Consider the following 14,099-nt stretch of genomic DNA (forward strand, 5'->3'; position numbering starts at 1 on the left):
ACTGGGTCCTATTTGACGGGAAATGCAATAATGAACCCAGATATTTGTTCAGTAAAGCGCATTTTCTTAGTTTAAGTTTGTTTTTCTTGAATAAAAAAAGAAATTGAGAATCTGTATTCTAAAGTTCTTTTTTCATTCAAGTGTCGCATTTTTTATTTAACATAAAAAAGTTAAGGTACTATTAATATTAAACTCGCTGTTAAGGCAAAAATTTGTATTAGACGCATGATTATTTAGTATGACATAATTTGTATGAATTAGTTTAAAAAAAAGATTTCAATTTCAAAATGTTTTTAAGCTACAAAAAATTATTATTATACAATTACTTGGTACTAACTGTTTGACAATAGTTCTATTCTCACTTAGATGTTCTCTCATTACGCCGCCATGATTGCATAATAATATTCTTCTTTAATTTGTATCGTTTTTTCTTCTTTAGTGCTATCTTCCATTTTTACACTAAGTTTATTAAGTAAAATAAAGATTTGAACAATATAATAATTTATAGCATATATACTTCCAAAGAAATAAAGATTAGAAATGTTTATTGATAACATTAATTAGGACATACTTGCAGTGTGCCATATTTTGCGCATAACAAACAAGTATAAGGCAACTAAAGACACAAGTAAAAGATACAAGCCGGCTCAATACAGTATATAAACCGTGTACGTGTAAGATAACCATAGCTGAATTAGAGTAGAGGTTCAGGGAATGAAATTTATTTAAAAGCAAACATTAAAAACAAAACACTATTACTATTAAATCTCTTAAACAGAAAGTTTATTATAATTGTGAAAAAATGACAATACAAATTAAAAGAAAAATACAAAAATAAATACAGGAGAAATAAAATCTCAATGTGAAATACAATTTATAATGCTGTGTAAATACTTTTAGTTGCTATCACCAGTTGCAATCGCAAGGACTGACAGGCAGTCTGCAGGGAATCTAAAGCAGTTTTATAAAATGGTTAATGATTGATGTTATTAGCCTTGACAAGAATAGCTTGTAAACAACTATTATATAGCAAGATTACAATGTTATCATTTAAATTTTTAAGTCTTGCTTAAATTAACATCAAGTCCTTAGTCAGCTAGGCTGAGGGTTTAATATCTATATAATTTTATATATAGAAAACTAGTCAATATCAATAACATTTTGATTAGATCTAATTGAACAATATTATGACATGAAAATTATTTTCTCTAACTTGAAAACATTCAAAAATTAAAAATAGATTTAACTTTGACTTATTTCACAATAACAAAATTAGTAATTAAACTTATTATTACAATAAAAATCCACTTAAAACTCTATAACCAAGTGTAACAACCAAGTGTAACAGCCTAGTGTAACAACCTAGTATAACAACCAAGTGTAAAAACAAATTGTAACAACCAAGTGTAACATCAAGTGTAACAACCTAGTGTAACAACCTAGTGTAACAACCAAGTGTAACAACCAAGTGTAACAATCAAGTGTAACAACCAAGTGTAATTTTCTCCTAAAAAAATTTGCCAAAGAATGTTCTTGAACTTTCTTCATAAAATTTATACTCCTCCTTGGTCCTTAAGGACTATACAAATAATAATCGTCGTATTTTTGGGGCATGGAATCCATTTTCGGCTTCACCGTTTGATTGTAGTACGTCTTCTTGACTTGTCTCCAACACACTTTTACTTTGCTCAACATGGTTTTCCGCGTTATCACAACCGTTGTTTGTGTTCATTTCTATTTCGACTTCAGGAATACTGCATAATGTTGAAGTGTTATTTCGAAATCAAATAATGCTTTACGTGACGCGGAACACCATTAACTTCAACAACTTGTTTCGAAATGTTTCCAGTTAGTTTGGCTGGCTGCCACTTAGTATTTCACTTTGCATTTGGTGGTTTCAACCATACGTTATCATTATTTTCAAACGTTTCGTTTATATCAGCTTTTGCCGGAAGAGTATCATTTCACGTCAATTTGATACCTGTATATTTTCTCAATTGGTCTTGAATTGTTTTTGTCGGCTAAGACATTGTACAAATATATTGTTTCCGGTATTGACATTTCAATCTTTCTGCAATTCTCTCAATTGTATAATGGTTTCTTACCACAATTTCATTTCATTTGTAATCATAAGCAGCTCGAAACTTAATGCGCACTCCCCAACCATCAAGAAAACTTCTCAACTCCTCAGTTTTAAAAGTTTCTTTGTTATCTGTCAAAATTTCAGATGGCGCTCCTCGCTCACAAACGATCAGGCGGAGTATTCAAGTAATGGCAATACTTCTGTATGAACTCGAAAGTTGTCGCCGCAGTGCGTATCTTGAAGGTCCGCAATCAATTAGAGTAAAAAATATTTCTGTGCAAAAATGCGTGATATCCACGGCCACTTTTTCCCAACTTTTTTTAGCGCTCAATTTTCCCTTCGTCCATTGTACAGGTGCTGGATCTAATAACTGATATGGTTCGCAATTCACTTAATATTATCCCGTTGACAAAAATGTCGTCCACGTAAGCGGATGCTTTCCTCTTCACCATTTTGTCTTGATGAATAATAAAACTCACAACAGATTTCATTATCTTTGGCGCAACATTTAATTCAAAACCAAGTCGTATCAAACAATACTTTTTGTTTTGAAATACCATTGTTTGGAATGACCTTGCGTCAATCAATAATTGCTGATTTGTTTCCCATTCTTCACCATTCCCTCAGCTTCTTAATACACACATCTGAATCTCTTGTATACGTTTTGATAAAACTATTCACTTCTCTCCAGTCCAAAACGGGTCTGACTTTATTATATTTATTTCGTTGAATAACAGTCATTAAGGGAATTTGTCCTTGGGTGGTAGGACCACCAAAAAGATCCTACCACCCAAAAGAATCTTATTTTCGTCATTGTCAATTAACCATTTACGATTGACCCAATCCCATAATTTGTTTTTGTTTTCTGCTCTTGCATATTTGGTATGACGTATTTGGTAACTTTGTTATATAATTGGTCGGGTATTTCTCCATTTCTCCATTTCCATTGAACTTCCCATTCGACACCATTAAATATTGCTTCATGATCTTGTTTTTTAATTTAAATTTTATTGACTTTACCATCGGAGAATTCTGGGGTTTATTTCTTGACAACAGTTTTTGATTTATGATTATCTTTGAACTTCCGGTGTCTACCATAGCTGTCGCTAACATACCGGTAACCTTCAGATGAATAATAGATAATGCACTAATTCCACCATTGTTCAGAGGCGACGTAGCGTACAATTCTTCCTCCTGCACTCGTTTCCCTACGCCTTTAAACATTTTCCAGCCACTTGTCCTTCATCCCCACATTTAAAACATCGAAAAATGTTCTTCGAAACCAGGTTCTTTGCAAGGGAACAGTTTCTCGCAATATGATTTAACCCTTTGCAGTTGTAGGGTAGAGCGGGGCATATATCTCACCTAAAAATTACTTAAAAAAATTTTTTTTTCGATAAAACATTTTAGATTATTGTGCTTCATTATTGTAGAGAAAATTCTAGAAATACCAAAATGCATTAAAAGTACCAAATGCATTAGTAAGTTTGCGAAAAATAAAATTTACGAATTTTCGTAATATTTTATTTTTCGCAAACTTACTAATGCATTTGGTACTTTTAATGCATTTTGGTATTTCTAGAATTTTCTCTACAATAATGAAGCACAATAATCTAAAATGTTTTAGATTATTGTGCTTCATTACTATTGCTAATTTGCTTTATTTATAAAAAGTTCATATTCTTTAGACAGTACTTTTTATCTTCTTTTAGAATGTGATTTTTAAAAAATATCTGGAATAGAATTTTTGAATCGTATTAATTTCAGTAAAATGATTTTTGTTGGGCATATCGGGACAACAAGTTTTTTATATAATCGTCAATATTACTATGGTAGTAATGCTGTTTAAGGTTGTTTTTTTTATCTAAAATATTATTTTTCTTATTTAGAAAAGCCATATTGGTAATTATTTCAAGTTAATTGTTATTTTTATAACTTAACTTCGATTATTACAAGTGTTTAGTGTAAACAACAAAGGTAAGAATTTATATAAGAATGATCAATCACCCAAAATGGGATGAAATATAGTTTTAGCTGAGAGTAAAAAGAAACTTAAAACTAGAAAAGCTGCTGATACATATTGCATATTTAAGTTTGCTCTACATTGGCATATTGTTAATAAGCCAGCTCATCAAAATTGTTCCCAAATAGTTTCAGGATTTTTTTTGTGTGATTTATGTGATCCATAATATTTTTGTTTAATTTTAAATTTAGTAGTTACCAATTTAATAATATATTCTAGTTTTGCCCTACTTAATTTTTAGAACAATTTCTTATTTTTGTTTGTTTAATAGTACATAATTTAATAGTGTATTTTATAATAAAACAGAAAAAAAATCTTTTTTTTAGTTATTTCTTTTTTGCATAAGTGTATGGGCATGTCGTTTATCTGGATATGTTACTTTTTTGAGAGTTTAATGTCTGAACATTTACAACATTGAACATTAAATTAAATGATAAAATATCTTCATTTCTTTTTAATCATTTTTTTAAAGCGTTACAATTAACAAATAACTGCTGCTTTTTAACTGCCCCCTTTTGCCCCACCCACTCCCAAAATTTAAAAATTTTACTAGTCTAGAGTTTTGTTACTTTGGTTTTCGTGGCTTATTTTAAAATGTTTTTTTGTCTTTCCGTTTTTTTATATCAACGAGTTTTGGGTAATTTATAAAAAACAGTGTTAACAATGATTAGTTTATCCGCAACTAGTATTTGTTTCTTAAGTGTTCCTATATGTCCCGCTCTAACCTAACACACCAACGGAACCTTTGTAGCTTGATTTCGAAACACAGCATCAACAGCATTATCTACGCATACATGGTTCAAAGCAGCTTACTTTGGGTAACATAACATCAATTGGATCTATAACGGCTTGACATCTTGATGATAAATCCTCGGGCAGTCCAACGACAAACACCAATCAAACAGATTCTTCTGACAATTTCGCGAGATAAGCTAATCGTTTCAAGTCGGCCGAAAACACATCAACTTTATCTCCAACATATATTTATCGTTTTACAAAAAGTTTGTTTGCCGTATAAGCATCTACAGAGAATGCTGCTAACAAAACACGCTTGACTTCTTCTTCTTGCTTATTTTTAGCGTTTAAAGTATCATATTTTAAAGAAGCAGTTTTTCTTAGAAGGATTGGAAAGAGTAATTCCAGCTTTACATTGTGTATTTTTGCTTTCGTTTGGTGTATCCAAACGACAGCGTCCGGAAGTCCATCATACTTTTTAAACATATCCAATAATTTAATACTTAAATCTATGCTCGGTTAGCTTTAAATTTCTTGCTCCAATCAAAACTTCTTTTCTTTTCAAAAATTTATTTTTCAACCTGAATTCCACTCATTCACATCTTTCAAAAAGTTTAACATAAATTTATATAAAACAACTATCCACAAAAATCGACAAATACATAATGTTTTTTAAGTATGATACACCTGTGCACACAAATACACATGTTTTTTAAGAAATTCTTTTTTTTCAAATAGTTCAAATAATTCAAGCGTTACTAACAATACTTTAAGAGTTGTCATGTAGGGGCAAAATTTAAAAAACATTTATGATTATGATTATGGTTTTTCTTTAATTATTTTTAGGCTTATAAAATACATGTTAAACTCAACTTTGATAAATATAATATAAAACTGTGCACGAGTGAAACAAAAATGAAAAAAAAAAAGTTACAACTTACCCCACACCATCTTATTATTCTTAGTAGTTAGTAATAATATATATGTATTATTTATTAAATCTTTGTGTAGGGTAGATACGGGTAATCTGAGCACCTTAAGCGAAAATTAGGATATTTTTAAAAATAATTATGCTGCATCCATAGTTTTTGCGAATAAATAAATTTAAGGGATCCCTACTCATGATCCACTTAGATATTTGGGCACCCGAAATTTTTTCTTAAAATCACAGATGTTTTAAAAATGTTTAATTGGAAGTTCACGTCTCGTTCCAAATTGATGTCGAAAAATTTTCTCAGAGGCAGGGTTTGAATCAAGAATCCTTTGTTTCTGAGGCAAGTGCGCTACCACTGCGCCACAACTGCTCAAAAGTGTCAAAATTATGATATATATGTTTCCATTATTTGATGTTCTACCACCACCAGATTACGGAACATCAACTATCAAGCCTATTTCATCTTTAAATCTATTTTAAACTTGTTGCTTCAGATCCTCTACTTTAGATTTATCTTCTACTGTTCTTGCTGCCACTATTTCAAAGTCATTTAATATCCAATATGTGATAAACATTCAAAAAAAAGTCTTCAAGCATGTACGGATGATAAATCAAATGAATAACTGCCTTTCATACCCTTTTTCAAAACCATTTTGTCAATATCATTCATTGCGTTGGGACTTGCCCCACATATAGTACAGCATTGACTAGAATTTGTAACGTCTGAAAGAGCAGTGTGAACTTTTCCATCAATTATAGCAATTTGTATTGTATGATGTATTTTGATTTTTTTATTGTTTATACCAACTTCAGTATCTTGCAAGTTTAAAATCTCAAGCTTAATGAGATCCTCTTCTGAATTAGAAACTGCTGCCGTTTCTCTTTCAAATTTAAAACGCAGAGGTCTACATTACCATGTTGACGATGTTCGAGGATTTCGCCAAGCTAGGTACCGCTTTCCATTTGAAAAGCCACACAAGCCAAATGGCACTAGGCAAGAAATAAAAAGTGACTGCTCATTGTTTAATTTTCTTGTTACTGTACCTTGCAATATTTGTTTATATATTGTGGCAGGATAGCTCAGTTGGTTAGAGCGTCAAACTAAAAGTTAAAACCCGGACTGTTGTACGATACGGGTTCAAATCCTGCCACCGCCAACTCAGCGCTTTGGATTAGTCTTAATGACTATTTGTGGCTGTTCCTATGCTAAGTCAACAATATCTTCGGATATAACATTGTATAGAAAAATATAGCATGAAAATTCAAATAAAAAAAAATAGAAAAATACAAAATGTCATGTCACCATAAAAGCCTGTTTTGTATATCAGAGAAAGACTGAGTCTTTCTCTGAGATACAAAATATCTGGAGTCCCTTCAGTGCTAAGGACATCATACTGTGCCTTGCCTCTTTTGTTTGCTGTATGATCCACCAAAGCTTGCAGTTTTATTTCAGCTGAAAAGTCTGAGACAGATATATTTGCAGAATATATCTAACTCAGACTTTTAGGATGCAAAGAATAACAGCTTTGCATCCCAAGCATCATTATACGGAAGATATATTTCAACTCCCTTTTCAACTGCTAGATTTTGAATAATTTGGTAGAAAGCTTTTGCCAATCTAACATCTAAAAAAAAACAAAGAGCTTCATCTTCAGACATTCTGCTATATTTTTTGAGGTTCTTTCAATTGGATTTTCTTTTCTCCGTTTAATTTCTGAAGCAAATTGTAACGCAGAACAGAATACATTTCAGTTAAGTGACTAACTTTTTGTTTTTTGGCCTTAGTAGTGTAGTCATCACAGTTTGCTTTAGTTTGTCTTCCTATAGGTATTGGTGTTACATTTAAATCTTTAGGAACATGACTTTGCCGCCATTTTTTATTCTCTTCTTTAATTCGAGCCATGCTGCTATATGACTTCCGCCACCTATCTCGTCGCTGCGTTGTTAAAGTTCGTAATTGCTTCTTGTTGCAATCCAAATTCATAGCATTAATAGATTTTTCCATAATACCAGAGTCAGGTATTTGAAAGTTATTGATGATTGTGCATAAAGAATGCACAGAAATCAAAATATTTCATTTTCAGAGTACAAAGACAAAAAATGTATTACTTAATTTAAATAAGAACAATAACAACAATATAAGAAAGATGATGTATTAATAAGGTTAGTGAAGCCATTTACTCATATAATAGTGTGTAAATGCTTACATTTTATATAATTTGTAAAGTAAGTTAAAAGTAATTTATATAAAGTAAGAAAATAAATTTACTTATACTTTACTTAATAACTTTGACAGGATCTTGTACAAAAGTAATGCAAAAAAGTAAAACTTTAAGGCACTAACATTTAGTTTGCCGCAACATTTCATTTGCGCGGTTTTAGGTACTTCTTCCCTGTAAAGTTTGAAAATATCAATAATATGTTTCCGCCCGTGATTAAAACCCTCTCTAATTTCGGTCCATGATAGTTTTAGCTATAATTATCATTCTCTGAATCAAACCGTCTCAAAAATGTTCACTCTCTGGCCAACCATTCGAAAGGTCTGGAATTTAGACAAAGCTGAAACAAGGCAGTTAGCTGAAGGCGCATACACCCATGGGAAACTCAGAAAGGGCGTTTTTATTTGAAAGGAAAATAATTGTCATAATAGTAAGTTCTTTTTAACAAGACTTTTACGTAAATGTATTTGTTATTAAAAAACTAAGAAGAGAAAGTTTAAACCTGTCCTGATTTATACGGGCTATAACACCACGATGTGAAGATTAAGGAGTCCCGAACTTTGTAAGAGGACGCTTTATTTTGTAAAGATTTTTTTGCCACTTTGATACAAAAAATGTCCACCTGCTCAAGAATATCCTTTGACTCTAAAAGTCTTGGTTTAAACAATATTATAGATATTATAAAGAAACCTCTTTTTAAAATTTTTAATCTTTCCCTAAAAAACGGCATTTTTCCTGACAATAACCATTCCACGGAACATGCAGTAATTGATCTTGCCAAACAAATTTTAAATGGTTTTGATAACAATAGTTACACATTCGGAATTTTTTTAGATCTATCAAAAGTATTTGATACTGTCAACCACATGATTCTTATTTATAAACTACGCAATTATGAAGTAGTTCACTCCAACTTAAAGTGAATGCAATGTTATTTACAAAATCGTAAACATGGAGTACCTTATGACTTAACATGTTCCCCATTTGAATCAATAAGTTGCGGAGTTCCCCAAGGATTAATACTTGGTCCTCTGCTGTTTTTAATTTATATTAATGATACTTATTTGCCTTCAAAAATATTTAATTATGTTATTTTTGCTGAAGACACTAATGTTTTCTTTTCTGACTCAAATTTAAAAAATATTTTTTTATATTGTAACCTCAGAATTAACATATCTTAATGAGTGATTTAGAGCAAATAAACTTTCATTAAATATTGAAAAAACGAAACATATTTTGTTTGCTAAATCATTTAAATCCGAGAACCTTCCACTTAAATTACCTGAACTAACAATTAACAATATTAAAATAAAAAGAGTTTTTTCAATGAAAATACTCGGAATAATTTTCGATGAACATTTAAATTGGAAAAGCCAAATAAAGCTAGATTATGTACAAGACAAAACATCTTTTAAATAAAATATGTTCAAAAAATTTATACTTTTCATTTATACATAGTCATAATAACTATCGTAATATTGCCTGGGCAAACAATCATTCATATTTCCTAAAAATTATTTATACAAAATAAAAACAAGCAAGTTGATTAGTTTTGGGCGCAGATAGATACGAAAGTGCCGAGCAGTTACTCAAGAAATAAATGTTCAAAACGTATATTTTTTTAAAAGCTTCACTCGAATTAATCATAAATATGAATCAAAAGACTCAATGAGTAATTACTACATCCCACTAACATCACTCAAAAAATGACTTCTCGACTATAAGCCGGGGACCACGCTTGTGGAATTCGGTTCTTGACGAAAATATGAAAAAAAAAAATCTATTGATACATTTAAAAGAACTATAAAAAAAAACTTACTAAATTTAAACATTACGTACATTCTCTCATTTTTTTTAAAAAATTGAAATAATTTTCAAAGGTTATGGTTATATAAAGTTTAGAAAATGGTTTCTCTTTTTCTAAAATAACATAATTAAACAGGAAAATTTGGTATTTCAACTACACATATATTAATTTTTTAAATATATTCCCAAAAATTACAAAACTACAATTGTCAACTAAAATAGAATTATTAAACTCAAACTTCAGAAAAACACATGATCATCAATTTTTAATGACGAGTTTTTAATGACTTTATTATGTACGGATATTTTGGGACTAGGCAATAAGACTATTTTTTTCATCTTTTTGCCCCCGCCATTCGTATATTTTACAAAAGAAAAGTAGTAATTTGTAAGGCAAATTTAGAAAAATAAAAAATTATAAAAATGAAAAATCAACCACTGCATTAATGAATGTCTTTTTGTAATTAAAAAAAAACAAAAATCAATGACGAAATTAAATTTGAAAAAAAACTAATTTTAAAATTATCAAATTAATAATAATAAAAATAAGAATAATTTGAACAGTATTATAATATTGTTTAAAAAATACAAATGATCTTATAGTCTAAAGTTGCTTATAAAAACTTAAGTCCGCGTCATTTGATTATTCACTGATTTAAGAGTTAAATTAACTTTCACTTCGAACTTTTTAAAGAGGAACAGAATTTGATTGTCAGACGAACTTATAACTTAATTAAAGATAATATTTTAAATCCCTTAAATGATTGGGGAGGTTGCTCAAAATTTATATGCTTATAGTTTTTGAACACTAAGAGATAATTACATGACATTTGAGACTTGTTAATGAACTTAAATTTAGTTTAAAATGTTAAAAAAATGTACCTATATATAAATGTTATAAACTCATCGCTCTTACGCTAATGGCATGAAATGTTATTAGTGTGAGAGCGATGAAAATAGCGACGAAATGGAAAATTAAAATTTTAGGGATTTATTGTTAACAGACTCCGATTATCGCAATACTTTTGAAAAGCATAACATAAGCATGAATATATAAATGTTTGGAGTTTGCTTCATATCGTTAAATAAAATTAAATTCTCAATCAAAAACAAAAAGCTTGCTACGAGCCTAATTTTAAATATGTGATTGGAGTCTGGTTGTTTAAATATTGTGATTTGCACTTTTGTTAACTTTTTTACATTAAATTTTTAAAAATTTAAAGTAAAAAAAGTAACAAAAATTTACTAAAATAAAAAGAACTTGAAGTTATTTCATCTGTATGATTAAACAACATCAAAATACTTTTTTTCACAATCGACCATATACTTTTAAATTTGAAAGTGTGCTTTTTTGAACCATCTTTCTAAATTCGCTATATTAAATAAATTAAAATAGGCGGTTGTTGTGGTTATGAAAAGTTATAAATTTTCGTTAAGTTAATTACTTTTACTTTTTTAACTTTAATTTCTTTTTTTTAAATTACTCTTGATGTTACCTACGTCAGTTATTTAAAAGTTTTTTTATTGTTATTGTCTGGTTTATTGTTCTTGCTTTGGAAATGGCTCTGCATTTTGCAATTTTATTCTAAGTTTTGCATTTTGGCTTCTTTTATTCAGCATGGTTATTGATAAAACCAATTTAACCAAAATGAAAGTTGTTTCTGGAAATGACTAACTAGAATAATTGTTAGATAATAGAATAATGAAGGAATAATTGTTGTCTGGAATAGACTAATTGAAATTAGTTTATTCCAGACAGCAGTTTTATGAATAGCTACTAACAAATAAATCAAAAAAATAAAATTAATTTTCATTTCTGCTAGAGTGGTTGTTACGATCAGAGCCGTCCCGAACGGGGAGTGAAGGGGTATCCCCCTCTCCCAAGCTGTTATATATGCATTTGAGTTAGTACATTTGTACATTTAGCATTTCAGTTGGCAAGTTTTAAAGTATAGTTGACAAATGTCAAATATCGAGGACCTTTAATTTTTTGTGTGTGTCTCTAGTTGGCAAAAAACACATACGACCCCCTCCCTCTCCTCCCTCAAAGAAAGACCTCTTCGGGACGACCCTGACAACAACCACGCTGAATAAGAAAAGCAAAAAGCAGCAGCATCGCTACAAATATGCCCGGCTCCTTTACGGTAAATTTTTATCAGGGCCACTAACCTATTTGTTCCCAACAAAAAAATTAATACTAAAACAAATAAATCAAAAAAAATGCCTTTTCAAAGCTTTTTTGCAAAAAAATCTTTCTTTCTAAAAATTTATAAACCCTAACTTTAAAAAAAAAGCAAATATAAGAGAAAATAAATAAGGGTACGACCCCCATTGCCCAGGAAACAAATTTAACACGCATGTTCATCGGGATTACACAAATGCTGATAAAGTAAAATCAAAGTAAAGTTTGAAATATCAAGTAAAATCAAAAAAAAAAAAAGAGAGATTCAAATAAGTGGAGTTCTCCAGTTGCCTCTGAAAACAATTTTAAGGTGTACTTTTATCAAAATTACACAAATGCTGGAAGTTTCAGAGCTCTAGCTAGTCTGGAAGGTCGTTTGGAACGTTTGAAAAAAAAAATACAAGTTTATTCTAAAGCACTATTTTAATTGAATAAGATTTTATTTTTCTAATCATCCTTGTGCGGGTTGGACACCAACGCAAAAAAAGGAGGTTATTAGGGTTCCCACAACCTTTAGTAGAAGTATGAACAGGTTTCCTTGCCATTTTTTTTTTAGATAGGTTATATATGATAAAACGGAATAAAAGATTATGTCTGATAAACACTCTTTTAATCATATAAATTATATCAAATAGTTTAAATGAATTATAATTTTTTGAAAACTGTTTAAGCAGTCGATGTCATTGCGGATACCAAAAATGTTATATTGCATCATATTATTATAACAAATTACTTGATTGAAAAGGCAAATACAAAGAAATAAAACTGGAGAAAAAGCGCGCTCTAACGAACATTGACTAAGTCAAGATTTACACATGCATGAATTACCTATAGCTTAGAAATTATGCCCCTTCCCTCCCCCCTTCCCCGCAAAAATGTTTCATTATGGCCACTAACCTATTTCTGCTCAACAAAAAAAATCAATGATTATTTAACAGCCCCTATTAGCACTCATGCAGCAGGAAGCCGGTCTCTACACTACTGGTGTACCCGCATGTTGACTATATTTGCCCCTATTTATAATAGAACTAACCCTTTATGAAATACTTAAAAAAAGATCCTTTCCCTATGCCCCACCACAAACACTGCCCACATACATCAGAGTATTACCTGAAGTATTACCCAAAAGTGCCCTCAATCAGTATATTACCCAGAAACAAGTATTACCCAGAAATATATTACCCAGAAACAAGTATTACCCAGAAGTGCCCTCAAAGCAATGGTTTGAATACGGTAAATATCTCAAAATTTATGTTAAATCAACATTAAATGACTGTTCTTTGAGAAAGTAAATAATATATTTTACATTTTACTTATTTGCAAAGTAAAGTATACAATTTCAAGGAAAAAATTTATTTTTATTTGTAATAGTAAATAACAATTTTTTTCAAATTACTCTTATATTAGTTGTTTGTGCTAATTAGTTACTTTTACACGTAAAAGTAATTTGTTGTTATGATGTAGTTTTATTTTACTTTGTAAAGTAAGTGTAATGTTCATTAAATATCATACGTAAAACTTACGTAATTACGTAAGTTTACTTTATAAATAACTTATTTTACATTTAAAGAGTAAATTACAATTTGATGTAAGTTTTTAACATAATTAAAACCAAAATTACTTTTCAAAGTAATTTACTTTACGCGACTTACCATTAAAAGTAAGACTTATTATTACAAGTAAAAGTAAAAATGTAAATAAATTTTATTTGTAAGTAAATTACTTTTTCAAATAACAATTACTCATTTAAAAAACTTAACTTAAGTAATTAAGTTTTACACGTTTATTTATATAATTAATTTATATAAAAAAAAAGGAATTACTTTTAAATGTAAGTAAATTATATATTTTTATATGAGTTTTGTAAAGTAATTTACGCTAAAAAATAATTCGCCTTTTTTATATCAAAATAAGTAAAAGTTCCACCCAAGTTATACTTTTTTAACATTATAATTACCTGCAATGTAGTGTTGTTATAGCTCGTTTGAAAGTAAAAAAATAGTTAAAAAATATTATATAAATTAAAACGCAAATGCAGCTAATTTAAAAGCACAACAAGATATCGGTTTGACAAGTACTTTTAAAATTTCATTTATTATTTGGTATTTTTTTAAACT

The sequence above is a fragment of the Hydra vulgaris genome, chromosome 15, assembly GCF_038396675.1.
Source record: "Hydra vulgaris chromosome 15, alternate assembly HydraT2T_AEP".
Lineage (NCBI taxonomy): Eukaryota > Metazoa > Cnidaria > Hydrozoa > Anthoathecata > Hydridae > Hydra > Hydra vulgaris.